The 13,220-nt window shown below is 31.0% G+C and overlaps 1 protein-coding gene across 2 annotated transcripts in view; it reads left to right on the plus strand.

Moving 5' to 3' along the window:
* Positions 1-4,839, plus strand: part of PRR16 (proline rich 16) — a 293,326-nt gene extending 288,487 nt beyond the window's left edge. For both annotated transcript variants that reach the window (XM_051997854.1, XM_051997861.1), the window contains one exon: positions 3,622-4,839. The gene's annotated coding sequence lies outside the window, so the exon portion shown is untranslated. The remainder of the gene's footprint in view (positions 1-3,621) is intronic.
* Positions 4,840-13,220: the final 8,381 nt, after the last annotated feature.

Below are 13,220 nucleotides of genomic sequence, written 5' to 3' on the forward strand. Positions count from 1 at the left end.
TGTAATTATTTTTTTTTTGTTTTGGTTCTTTCTGTCTTAGGTATCAGCACCATATTTGTATCATAAAAGGAATGTAGTAGAACTTATTTTTCTATTTTCCAAATAGTTTATATAGTGTTGAAATTAGTTGTTATTTAAATGTTTGGTAGAATTCACTTGTAAATAGATTTGATCCTGAAGAATCTTTTTCTTAGGGACTTCAAGGATGGCTTATTTCTTTTATTTTTTCTTCAAATTTCTTTTTCTTCAAAATAGTATTCTATTTTTTTCCCATAGAGTCCTGTCAAGAAAATTTTTTGTATTTTTTTTTTTTTTTTTGCTGAGGCAATTGGAGTTAAGTGACTTGCCCAGGGTCACACAGCTAGGAAGTGTTAAGTGTCTGAGGCTGACTTGAGGGCTGGTACTGTATCCACTGCATCACTTAGCTGCCCTTGTATTCATTTTACAAGATTTCGAGTTCCAAATTTTTCTCTCTCCCTTCTTTCCTTTTCTTCCTTCTTCTGAATATAGTAGGCAGTTTGACATAGTTTATACATGTGCTATCACGTAAAACATATTTCCATATTATTCACAGTTGCAAAAAAAAAATCAAAAGGAAAAAGCAAATTATGAGAAAGAATAAAGTGATTAAAATATGCTTCAATCCTCATTCAGAGTCCATTAGTTCTTTATCTGGATATAGATAGCATTTGCTTCATGAATTCTTTGTATGTTTTGAATCATTATTTTTCTGAAAAGAGCTGAATTAGTCTTAGTTGATCACCACACAATGTTGCTAATATTGTGCATAGTGTTTCCCTCGTTTTGCTCGTTTTACTTTGCATCATGTATTTCTGAAATTGATCTGTTCAATCTTTCTTCTTCCCCAATGGTATTCCATTATATTCATATACCATAGCTTGTTCAACCATTCCCCGATAGATGGGCATCCTCAAAATTTTCAATATATTGCCAACACTAAGAAGGCTTTTATAGATATTTCACACATATAGGTCCTTTCTCCTTCTTGATGATCTCTTTGAAACATAGATTTAGTGGTGTTTTTCTGGTAAAAGGGCATTCACAGTTTTGGTGCTTTGGGATCATAATTCAAAATTTATCTCAACAATGGTTGGATTCTTTCAGAACTGTACCAATAGTGTATATTGTGCCAATAGTGGCACATTCTCTCCAACAAATTTTATCCCTTTCTTCTTTTTTTTTTTTTTTTTTGGTCACATTAGCCAATCATATTTTTTTGGGTGGCATATCAAAGTTGTTTTAAAGTGCATTTCTCTAATAAAAAGAAATTTAGACTCTTTTTTTATATGCCTATAGATAACACTTTGAATTCTTCAACTGAAAATTTCTTATTCATATATTTGACGTTTTTCAGAGTTGGGGAATGGTTTATATTTTGATAAATTTGCCTTAGTTCACTATATGTTTGAGAAATGAGGTCTTTATCAGAGACACTTTCTGTAAAGATTTTTTCCCCAACTATCTGCTTCTCTCCTAATCTTAGATGCATTGCTTTTGTTTGTACAATTTTGTTTTTAAATTCAGTATAATCAAAATTATTTATTTTACATTTTGTAATGTTCCTGAATTATTGTTCCCTTCCCATAGATCTTTCAGGTATTCTTTATCCTAATTTGCTTTTGGTCTCACCCTTTTTATCCATATCATGTACCCATTTGACTTTATCTTGATAAATAGTGTGAGATGATAGCCTATACTTAGATTGTATTCTTTTGTTTTCCAGTTTTTCCAACAGTTTCTGTCAAGTATTCAGTTCTTATCTCAAAATCTAGGGTCTTTGAGTTTATTAGACATTAAATATCTATGGTCTCTGACTACTGTGTTTTAAGTAAGAAATCTATTCTACTGATCCAACACTCTATTTCTTAGCCAGTGTCATATCATTCCCATGATTATTGCTTTATTCAGACCTATTATTGCTAGGTCACTTCATTTGTATCAATCATTCATAAATTTTGTTGATATTTTAAAATTTTGGTTCTCCCAGATGAATTTTGTTATTTTTTCCAGTTCTACCAGATAATTTTTATAATTTAATTGATAAATAAATTGCATTCAAAAAGTAAATTGTCATTTTTATTATATCAACTCAGCCTGCCCAAGGAAATTTAAATTTTCCAGCTATTTAGATTTGACTTTTTTGTGTGAAAAACATTTTATTTATACTTGGGTTCATTTAGTTCCTAGGTTTGCCTTGGCAGATAGACTCCTAAGTATTTTATATTGTTTACCATTATTTTAAATGGAATTTCTCTTTCTATCCTTTGCTTCTGGACTTATATAACATAGAATTTTAATGATTAATATGATTGATTAAATAAAATTACATCTATGTCATTACATAGCATTTTCACTCTTTTTGTTGTTTGCTTGCATTTTATTTTGCTTCTTTTTTTTCTTGTGCAGTATGATAATTGTATAAATATGTATGCATATATTGGATTTAACATATATTTCCACCATGTTTAACATAAAAAAATTAAAAGTCACATGTTGTTAAAAAAAAATTACATCCATAGTTCAATTTGAACTCTGTTTATCACTCACTAGTACAGAGTAACATCCAGAGTAGTTGATTGAGCATTTAAAAATAATGTAATAAAGCATTAGCTAGTTGAATTTGATATGCTGACCATAATTAATTATATCAATATTACAAGATTCCCCAATTACCTAGAGGTAAGCAAGAAGACATTTTATTTGTAATAATAAAGTCAACATTTATTGATCATTCCATCACATAGTATTACTAAAATTTCTACAGCACTTTAAAATTCATAATACACTTTATCTTTTGTCTATTCTTGTTAATAACCAGCACTTAGAAGTATCAGTTTACAAAAAAGTATTATATATGTTTTATTTATTTGGGACTCATAATAAGTCTTTCAAATTCTCTACTACATTTATGAACTGATGAATTATTTGAGAAGTGACTTGGCCAAGGTCACAAAATAAGTATCAAAAGCAAGATGTGGGTCCAGATCCCCTAATTCCAAACCCAGCAGAATCTTTCAGAACTCTACCGATTACAATAACTTTTCATTATAAGAAAATCATTAATGTCTTCATAATCATGTTTTAGAGGTTTTCCTTAAGTTAGGATTCTTTGTCTAGAAAATTTAGTCTTCTTATTAAATCATTCAAAACTTTAAAATCTCATTGTCAGGCATGAGCTTAAGATGCTTTGATAAGTTTTTATAATTGAGAAATTTACACAATATACCATAAACTAAAGATATAGATTAATAATAATAGATTATGAGCTGAAAGAAGTTTAAAGGTTAGTCTAACCTTATCATTTTATAGATGACGAATATGTGGATATTAAATGATTATAATTTTAAAAGATAAATTGACAATTTTGCTTTCAAATTTGTAAAATTTGATTGTTCTATATATTTAAAATAAACTGTTGATTTCCAAAATCCTCAATATATAATGACTTCTGATGATGATTTCTAGAATGGCCCATGCATGGTATTGATAATGAATTTCTTTCTTTCTAATCACATTTTTTGTTTTTTAAATGATGCTCAAGAAATATATTTCCTTGTTTAATATATTTAATCTCCATTCTTCTTTCTGATTTTTTTTTAGGCTGAAAGGAATATCTACTTTTGGAGGCATGTCAGTTAATTATTTTCACATCAGATTCATCACCATGACTTCTTGCCATCGAGAGCTGATTAATGAAACCAAGAACCTGACCCTCCTCAGAGCAGCAAAGCCCTCAGAGATGGAGCACAAGATTTTACTGAAATAGTTTGCATCATTTCATCTGCCTTGAACCCAACAGCCATCAGCTGAAAGCCCTGAAGAAAAGCCACAGCCTTAAGTTTCATTCACTTAGAAATTACTAGGAAGATAAAACATAGAGGAATAAAGGAAGTTACTTCATGAGTTATGAAACTTGAAACAAAGTTTTAGCAATTAGGCCATAAATTTATTTATTTATTTTTTTTTGTTTGTGATAGGTGGAGGGGAAGGAATTATGCCAAGGAGGAGAAAGGACAAAAAGATACCTCTAGTTAGAATTATTCTCCCAAAAGAAACTTTCAAAATAAGCCAAATGGAAAGCTAGAGCACTTAAGTAATGGTAGTAAAACATATTGGACAAAAGGAACATTGCCATTTCTGGAGAGAGAAGATTGTCACCATCCCATGGAATAAACTCAAAGCCATAGAGGAACAGCAGTGTTGATGCTCAATGCTTGAAAAGCTTCTGCATCCAATCCTTCCTACATATTTGAAGAGAGGGTTTGGGAAAAGTCAGCTCTTACCGACTGCATCTCAATGCACTTCTAATGTTTGCACTGTCACTTCCATTCAGGGTAATGATGTGTGCTGGTATTTGCACAGATGGTCCCATGAGATTTTAGACAGCTAACAAACTGTTTCTTGTAGATGCTCTGAAAAGGGAATATTGAAAAACTGTGAAGAAAACATTCCTTTTTCTTCTGAAGGAGGAGAGGACTTATATTTAGTGAAAATAATCCTTTCTTAAATTTGATAAACCACAAAAATCACCCCAAAAATATGTGTAATCAAGTAAATTAAAAAGGGATTGATTATTTTTTTAAATGATAATCATTTTATATCATAACAATAACCAAGAAGTCAAATTCAATGAATTGTACAGTCCAACATTCTGTCTAAACTTGGACACTGTTCTCCCACTTGATAATAAAAAAATCATTTTTAATATGTATTTGACATATAAAAAGTTTTTATAGCCATTTATCTATGCTTCATGGAAAAAATGTAACAAACAGCATTTTCAGTTTATTTTTCTAAATAAATGTGTTGTTTGTATTATTTGCTGTTGCGTATCCAAATTGTTTTTCATTACCTGAAGAATAATTTTTTTCTCAAAACACATTAACAACTCCTGTCATGTTAATTCAGAATAACTGATAGACTGAAAATTCAAACACTATGTGCCTGTAAAATAGAAATATGTTTCCACTGAAAGTCTTAAAGAGAAATGGGATATTTTTAACCATAGATTTCATTTAGGAGGTTATTTTGATATTCATGAGAGATGACTATATTCTCTTACTGAAGAAAATTGTCATATATTGATGACAGACCACTTGACAAATGGGCTTGGGTTGAGTTCTTATTACAATTTCGGTTTTCAGAACAATACTCTGAATCCCCTGGGTTTTCTGATATGATTCAGCAGAAGTTGACAAATGGGATAAAAATGTCAGACTTCACATATGATTGTTGGTCCTTAGCATTATACATAAGCTACCCAGAGGTCTATTTATATTTTTCATCACATCTAAAGCCATGTTCATAATAGAATGACTGAACAGTTTAAACTCAATAATCAAGGTTATTCATTTTTCAATCTATAAATATTTATTAAACACTTCTTTTATTTCTGATTTCTCAGGCTATTAGTATTTAAGTGGTTATTAGCCTCTATAAATTGTGGAAAATATAAATAGTGTTTGCCATAAAAAAACAGATCGAGTCCCTATTTCCTGAGTAGGAGGCACTAATACTGTGTTCACTTAAATCTTTTAACTTTCTACAAGTCCCCTTGACATTTCTGCGGTATCTTATAACATGACCATAAGAATGAATTTGTCATGCATGATTTGATCAATTGAAAACAAAGAATTTATACATGAAAATGATATAGTATTTTCTATAAGGAACACATTTCCAGGACCCATGTGATCTTGGTTGTTGAAGTAGGGAAGTATATGCTGGTTCAAATTGTTTTTGAATCCATTTGAATTGCTTTGGGCTATGAATAATTTGAAACCAATGCAAAAGAGTCAAAATCTTTAAGCATTTGAAATCAAATCAAAGTAATCAATCAAGAACAATGAAACTATACTTTTATTCATTTGGGAAATATATTAAATGATGCATAATGTAATTAAGCATATAGCCTGTAAAAGTCAAACTTGAAGAATGTAGGACTTAATAAATCTGTCCTAAGTTACATATCCATAACATAAATATATATAAATACCATGGATCTGTTATTTTTCTGACTGGTACTCTATATTACTACTTACATCAGATGAGACTAAATAATTTTAAAATGTCTTTTCTAAGAATAAACAAATACTATCCTTCATCATCCATTTAAGTAAATGTCATGGAGTAATTGTGTGTATGAAGCTTTAAGGATTATAATTCAAAATCCAAACTATAACTTGGGCCTGGAATGTTGGCCTGAAGATAATCAACTCAGTAACTGCCTAATTAGGCAATTAAATTAGTGCTTTTTCTTTAAAGAAAACAACAGTATGAAGCATATAAACTGAGAAAGAAGATGACCTTGAATTTAGGATTATTTTGTTATATAAAATAAGCATTCACACAATTTAGTTTTATTCACTGGTGATATACATCTATGATATATACTTTTAGTTTTTCTTTATCTTTTTTAACTGCCGACTTTCAGTTTCTTCATTTCAGAAATATACATTTCACAACACCCACTTCCTTGTTTTTTATTATTTTCATTTTCTTCCTCATTTTACAACATTCATTTAGAAATGTAGTGTTTGAAGTTCTGGGTTTGAGTGAAAAAAAGCAGTATTGGAATTCTGTCTCAGAAACTTTACAACTATATTACAAGTCCCTTAACTGCTTAGAGTATTACAAACCCTAGCAAAAAAATGGAGAAAACAACAGTTCTCACCTCACTGGATTACTTTGAGGATGCAACAAGCTGATACAAATAAAGTGTTTTGAATACTTTAAACTACTCTTTTAAAATGTTGACTACTATTGTTGAACAATTTATTTTTCCAGCAGAAATAAATCTCATTTACTCTGCTGTGGAATTTGAAATTCAGCATTTTTTGCTAATTCAGTGTCCAAGACATTAACCCACAGTTTCACTAGAACAGTTAAAAGGTGAATTAATTAAAATGGTCCTGAATATTAAATCTAACTGCTTGAAAACCAAAACAAATCCTTTTCTCTTTTTAAGTAAATGTCACACATTGAGTGGTTTCTTCTATATGTAGATAAATCTCTTTTTTCATCAATGTGGGTATTCTTCCGACAGATGATAATCCATCCTTAACTTCATATCCTGCATAACCCTTTCCCATTGCCTCCTATAAATTCTTTATAAGAAAACTACCAGCATGGGGGGCTTTTGTCTATTTTACTTAATATCCCATAAGTACATGTACCCTTTCATGGATATTACTTTATTTTATTACATTCCCAGTTTCTTTCCTTTTCTGAACATGTATCCCTTCAATCTCTCTATCTATATTTTAATAATTTGATACAACCTAGTTGTTTTCATCATTTGTGCTTTCATTGCTTTTGGAAAATATTATGTTAAGGAGGGAGAAGATACACGATAATCCATTCCAGAATTAATTTTTTTTTTAGAAATTATAAACATTAAAAATGCATATATAAATGAGGTTTGGAAGTCTTTGATTAACATGTACATCATTTTTTATATGGATTTGGAGGGGCAAAAAATAAAAAGATGCCAGTTCTGGAATTTTAAAAATTTACTTAACATTTGTGCATTATGACATAAAGCTTGTGGGTTACATTTTTCATGATTTAAAAAAATGAAACTAGGTTTATGACTCTTGATCCTAAAATATTTTGTTAGGGTTCCCCTTATTTTGTCTTATAAAATAGGCATTGACCCAATTTTGCATTGAGATAAATATGCTTTGATGAAAGGGGGGGAAATGTCATTTTGATTATTTAAAAGAAAGGGCTTTTTCCTTATTTGACATTTCCATATGTTACTTAGAGGTAATCCTCCAACTCACTCATATGATGCAAGTATTTGCAAAATGTACTAGGTTATTTGGGCCCAAAAGATTTTCTACCTCACACTTTCTGCTTTATTTTGATTTTATACATAAGTAAAGAGAGTTGTGGAAATGGAGGAATGGGAACCTGTCCTAGCTATTTAAGTATTTTATATTAATGAAAAAAAATTTGAGAAACACAAAAAAGGAGTGGGGAAAATAAAATAACTCCTAAATTAAAATGCAAAAATTGGCAGTATTATTCGATTAAAAAAAAATTCCTTCCAAAACTTCATATCAGCTATAAAATGCACTTAATGGACTATAGGTATTAGAATGGCTTTGAAATCTTGACAAGAAAATTATAAAATTGGGGCAGTTAGATGGCGCAGTGGATAAAGCACCAGCCCTGAAGTCAGGAGGACCTGAGTTCAAATGTGACCTCTTAACATTTCCTAGCTGTGTGACCCTAGGTAAGTCACTTAACCCCAATTGCCTCAGGGGGAAAAAAAAGGAAAGAAAAAAGAAAAAATTATAAAATCTCATAGTAATTTGGTCCACTAGAGTCCACTAGTGCAATAGTATATAAGTGCTAAGCCTATAAAAATTTCATACATCATTGTGTTTATTGTTATATAGAGACAAAGAATTTAATTTAATTCAAAACTACAATATCTGATTTTTTTTGCTTAAATTTGCAAATAAAACTGACAGTTTTTATCCAAGAACTTATTCTTACAGCTGATTTGAAGAATTCATAAATTTCTAACAAGATCATTTTTGTATTATTCCTGAATTGGCAATCTGTAGATCAAATCAATATTCTTCATTCACATGAAAGTAGTGATGTTTTTCTGAAACAATATGGACCTTTGCATGGTAAGCAACAAATATAAAAAAGAAAAATTAAAATAATATTGTATATACTAGATATAAAAATGTATTTTCAGTCAAAATTATTCTGGGCATTAAAAACTGCTTGATACTGGAAACAAATAAAAAGAAATCATATTTATAACCTAAACTTTAGAAAGTTCTTTCATCTGAAAAAAACACAGAATTAAAGTAAAATATTTTTGATTAAATTTCATTTTTCCTCAAACATTCCTAGACTCTTAATTCTCCTACTCACTTTGATTCTTCAGTTAATTTTGCATGTGCAAACATAACCAATGAGTGTTTTTTTTCCCATGAAGCACATATATGATCTTTTCATAGGAAAACAATATCAACTAAGCATCCTAAATCATTGTGTGGCTAAGCATTTTATTATTTTGTTTTTGTTTTTTGGTTTGGATCAGTTGCTTTTTTTTCTTTTTCTATAGAGAAATACCTCTTAATTAATAGGAAGAGAAGACCAGAAGTGCGAAAGCCCAGGAAAACAAGGTTTGAAGAGGTAACAGGTGATTTTTTTTTCTCTGCAAAATGTCACTTTGTACATTAAATGATTATGTTAGAAAAATGTAGATGCAAATTTAACAGAAGATTAAAAAGATAAATATATATATTATGGAAGGTAAAACATTATTTTAATTACATTCCCAAGCTTGGAAAGTATAATGTTTTTGAAACTCCATTTTGCATGTGGTTTCAATAAACATGAAGACCATGTGGGCATTTTTTATATATATGTCATTAAAAGTCTTTTTATGGAATGAAATCATCTTTTTAATAAAACAAATTATCAATTGTAATCTAAAATGTGAGATTTGTTCTTCCTTGAAACACTATAAAAATACAGTGTTTTTTAGCTTCAAAAATTGCTCTTCTCTCCCTCCCTATTCCTTCAGTTTCCCATAGGGAAAAAAAAATGAGGAGAGAGAAGTATCAAGAACTGATCTTGAGTCCAGAAGATCTGCATTCAGATATTGCCTTTAAAATACACTAACTGTGATTCTGAGGAACTCACTTAACTTTTTAACACTGTAAGTGAATCAATCTCTTTAAGAATAAATTACAGATGATGCAGAGAAGGAGCTGATCTATATTGACAGAACAAGTTTTCTTTCCCAGGAATTCCCTGTGCCAATGAAATAATGAGCCCAATTCCTATCCCCTAATTAATGTTGACTGACTGCCATTATCTACTTACATAATAAAATATTTCTTTTAAAGAGCAAAATAAGTTTACAAAGGCAAAAACAAAAACAAAAACAAAAACAAAACTATTTTACCCTTTAAAAACTTAGTAATCTCCAAAAAAAGCCCAAAATGCATGTGCCCTAAACATACTGTAATTCCATTATTTTATAGTTCCAGTAAGAGGTAGATGATTGCTTGCTTATTACATGTAAACACCAAACAATTATTGAATTAAATGGATTCATTTCTTCAAGTAAGGACTATTTTTCAGTCAAGAGAAAAAAAAGAAAAAGAACTGTCCATTCTGCCTGGAGAGGTCACTTGGGATTATGCACACTTAACAGAGACATGTTAGCTAAAAACCTTGCAAATGTATTTTTCCAGCATGTTTGATATCAATTACATACCCAGATGCTTCACTGAGTGAAATAATCCTGTTTCATAGCCCAATTTAGAATTCAGAGAAAAAAGCAAAGCACAGAGCGAAAAGAAGCATGCTTTCACTTTGGATTTGATAATAGATGAACATTTGAAGAGGCAGCTGCTTTATATTTACAAATCTCTGCAAAGAGAACCTGTCTATCAACAATGTCCCATATGCTGTCTGAAGAAATGCTGATCTTAACTTTCTGAGAGAATAAAGGCAGTTGCCTTTACCTTCTTCTCATTACAGATCATCAGTGCTCCTTAACAGTGGGCTAATTCTCCCAATTTGGGGACAAGCTTATCCTAAGAAGCCTCCATTTTGTCAATGAAACTTTCAAGTATATTTGTCTTTCAGTTTAGATTCTTCGATACTCTGCTGCCATATTGGAAATTAAGCGGGAAAGCTTGATTTTCAATGTGAAGCTGGTGAAAATTTTGTTGGCCTTCTTTCTGTGATCTTACATCAACTTTATCTTGTATTTATCATGTAGTATTATGTATTTGTGTCTTATTCTGCTACTATACTAGAACATCCTTAAAGGAAGGCATTTTACCTTATTTAAACTGTATTTCTCTCAGTGCTAACTCAGCATTGTGCATAAAGCAGGTATTTTATATAATGGATAGACTCTTGAAAATCTGCAAATTCTGTCTCTGTTGCCCTGTGGTTTTTCAGTTAAAATAGCTGTCTTGAGTTTTCAATTATACAAATCACACAGGATAGAAGAGGTATTCAGAGAGGATTAATGCTTCTGGTGTGAGGGCTTGCTGAATCTTTTTCAGAGCTGTTTATCCAACTTTGGTAGACTCCAAGAAGTTGTAGCAAGCACAGCAGCTGCACTCTAGTAAAACCATCGTGGGCAGGGCTAAACCACATTGAGGATAATTGACAGACTGCAAATCTGTTAGTAAATTAGGAAAATGTGACAACTTTCCCCTGGCAGAATGGGTGGATGAGAACAATTTGTTCCAATATTCGTGAAAATATAGAAGAGGGCATTGTGGAGGACTTAGATCTTAATCAGACATCACAGACTCCGAAGTCGTCCATTGCATTCTTAACCAAAACTAGTCACCGTAACTTTTGCCTTACTACTAGATTTCAATGACTGGAAAATACAGCGAGGCAGATAACTTTGTGAAACTCTGACTAATTTAAATCCAATTCCTGAGCAAATCAAAGAATCACCCATTGTGATGCTACCGGTTCTCTTGGAAATGAAAGAAAAACACCAAAAATATGAATCACAGCCTAGACCCTCATCTGATACCTCTTTCTTAGATATATTGGAATATAAAAGACACTAATCAAGAGGGAAAAAAAAAAGCATTTAAGTTACCCCCATGTTAAAAAAATAAAAAATAAAAAACATTTGTTTCCTACTTCCTTCCATGTATTCTTCTATTCACAGGCATAGATCTCCTGGTTCTTCCTTGAAAAAGACACTCAATCTCTTGGCTCTAGGAATTTTTTCTGACTGTTCACCATGCTAAGAATGCTTTCCCTCCTAATATTTGTCTTTTGGCTTCCTTGATTCCTTCAAGTCCCAGCTAAAATTTCACCTTCTACAAGAATTTTCCAAACTTTCTTAATTATGGTGCCTTATCTCTGTTAATTGTTTTCCATTTATCTTCAATGTAGCTTGCTTAAATGTAGTTAGCTTGTTTATTGTCTTCCCCATCAGATTGTGGGACATAATCTCTTAGGACAAGGATTATCTTTTGCCATTTTTTTGTTTTCCCAAAGCTTAGCACAGTGCATGATATATAGCAGGCATGAAATAAATACTTACTGATTGATTGACAGTTAATTAAGACAAACATTTACTAGAAGAAAATTAGCAAGTGGTGGGGAAAGTGTCCATTATTCATCTATCTTTTATTAGTATATGATGAGTGGCTATGATGGAAATCTGCTAAACTTTCAGGGAAGTTTAGAATCTTTTAAAACCTTTTTATTTCACCATAATGTCACCAGAATTTTATCTTTTATAAGGTATATGAAGATAATACTAAGGAGTATGCTGGACCTAGCTCTAACTTTGCAAGAACATTTCGTCCTTATTTCAATGAAAGCATGTTTGGGTCAGAAATAAGGAATTGTTACAAATCCTGGCTTCATTTATTGTTTTGTTGATTGTGTAGATAAAATAAAAATGAAGATTAAACTCAAAAGTTTTTGTGTATACACTCACACACACACACACACACACTCACTGAGCACATCTGTTAAACATTTACCAGCACAGGGTTGGACACTCCAACCTTCCCTTGACCAGCTCCAATAAATGTCTAAAACACAACGCCCACCAACTTTATAATCTACCATTACCTCACATTCCCACATTCCAAACCCTCCTGCCACTAACCTGAATCATTGCACAAACTACTCTTTTGCACCAGATGTCTAACTACTAAAGACCATAAATATGACTTAGATATCTGCAGACCCCTTACCCCCATACATATACACACATATACACACCTTCAGCATTACTCTATATGTTAATCTCTGAATTCTGAAGCCACAGTCCTGTAAATAAGAGCCATCAGCTGTTTGGATTTTGTTTTTGGTGAGAGAATTTTCAGTATTACTTTCACCTTTTTTTTTTCTAGTTATGTCATTTAATTAATTGAATAGTTCATTTCTATGAAGCAATAGGGACTTATGATTTTCTTGGAATTGGGAATTTCTGGATGAGAAAATTCATATACTCAGTGTGTATTGTTTTCTTTTTGGAAATGTATCATCTTAGAAAGTAGCCTGAAGCAAATAGGTTACTCTAGCAAACAATGATTATGCAAATGATTATAATATTTCATATATATATTTAATATATGTGATTATATATTATACAATCATATCTCACAAAATTTCACTAGTTAATTCTGGTTTTGAAGCAAGGTTTTTACAATTCAATAAAT

Source organism: Antechinus flavipes, chromosome 1 (genome assembly GCF_016432865.1).
Source record: "Antechinus flavipes isolate AdamAnt ecotype Samford, QLD, Australia chromosome 1, AdamAnt_v2, whole genome shotgun sequence".
Lineage (NCBI taxonomy): Eukaryota > Metazoa > Chordata > Mammalia > Dasyuromorphia > Dasyuridae > Antechinus > Antechinus flavipes.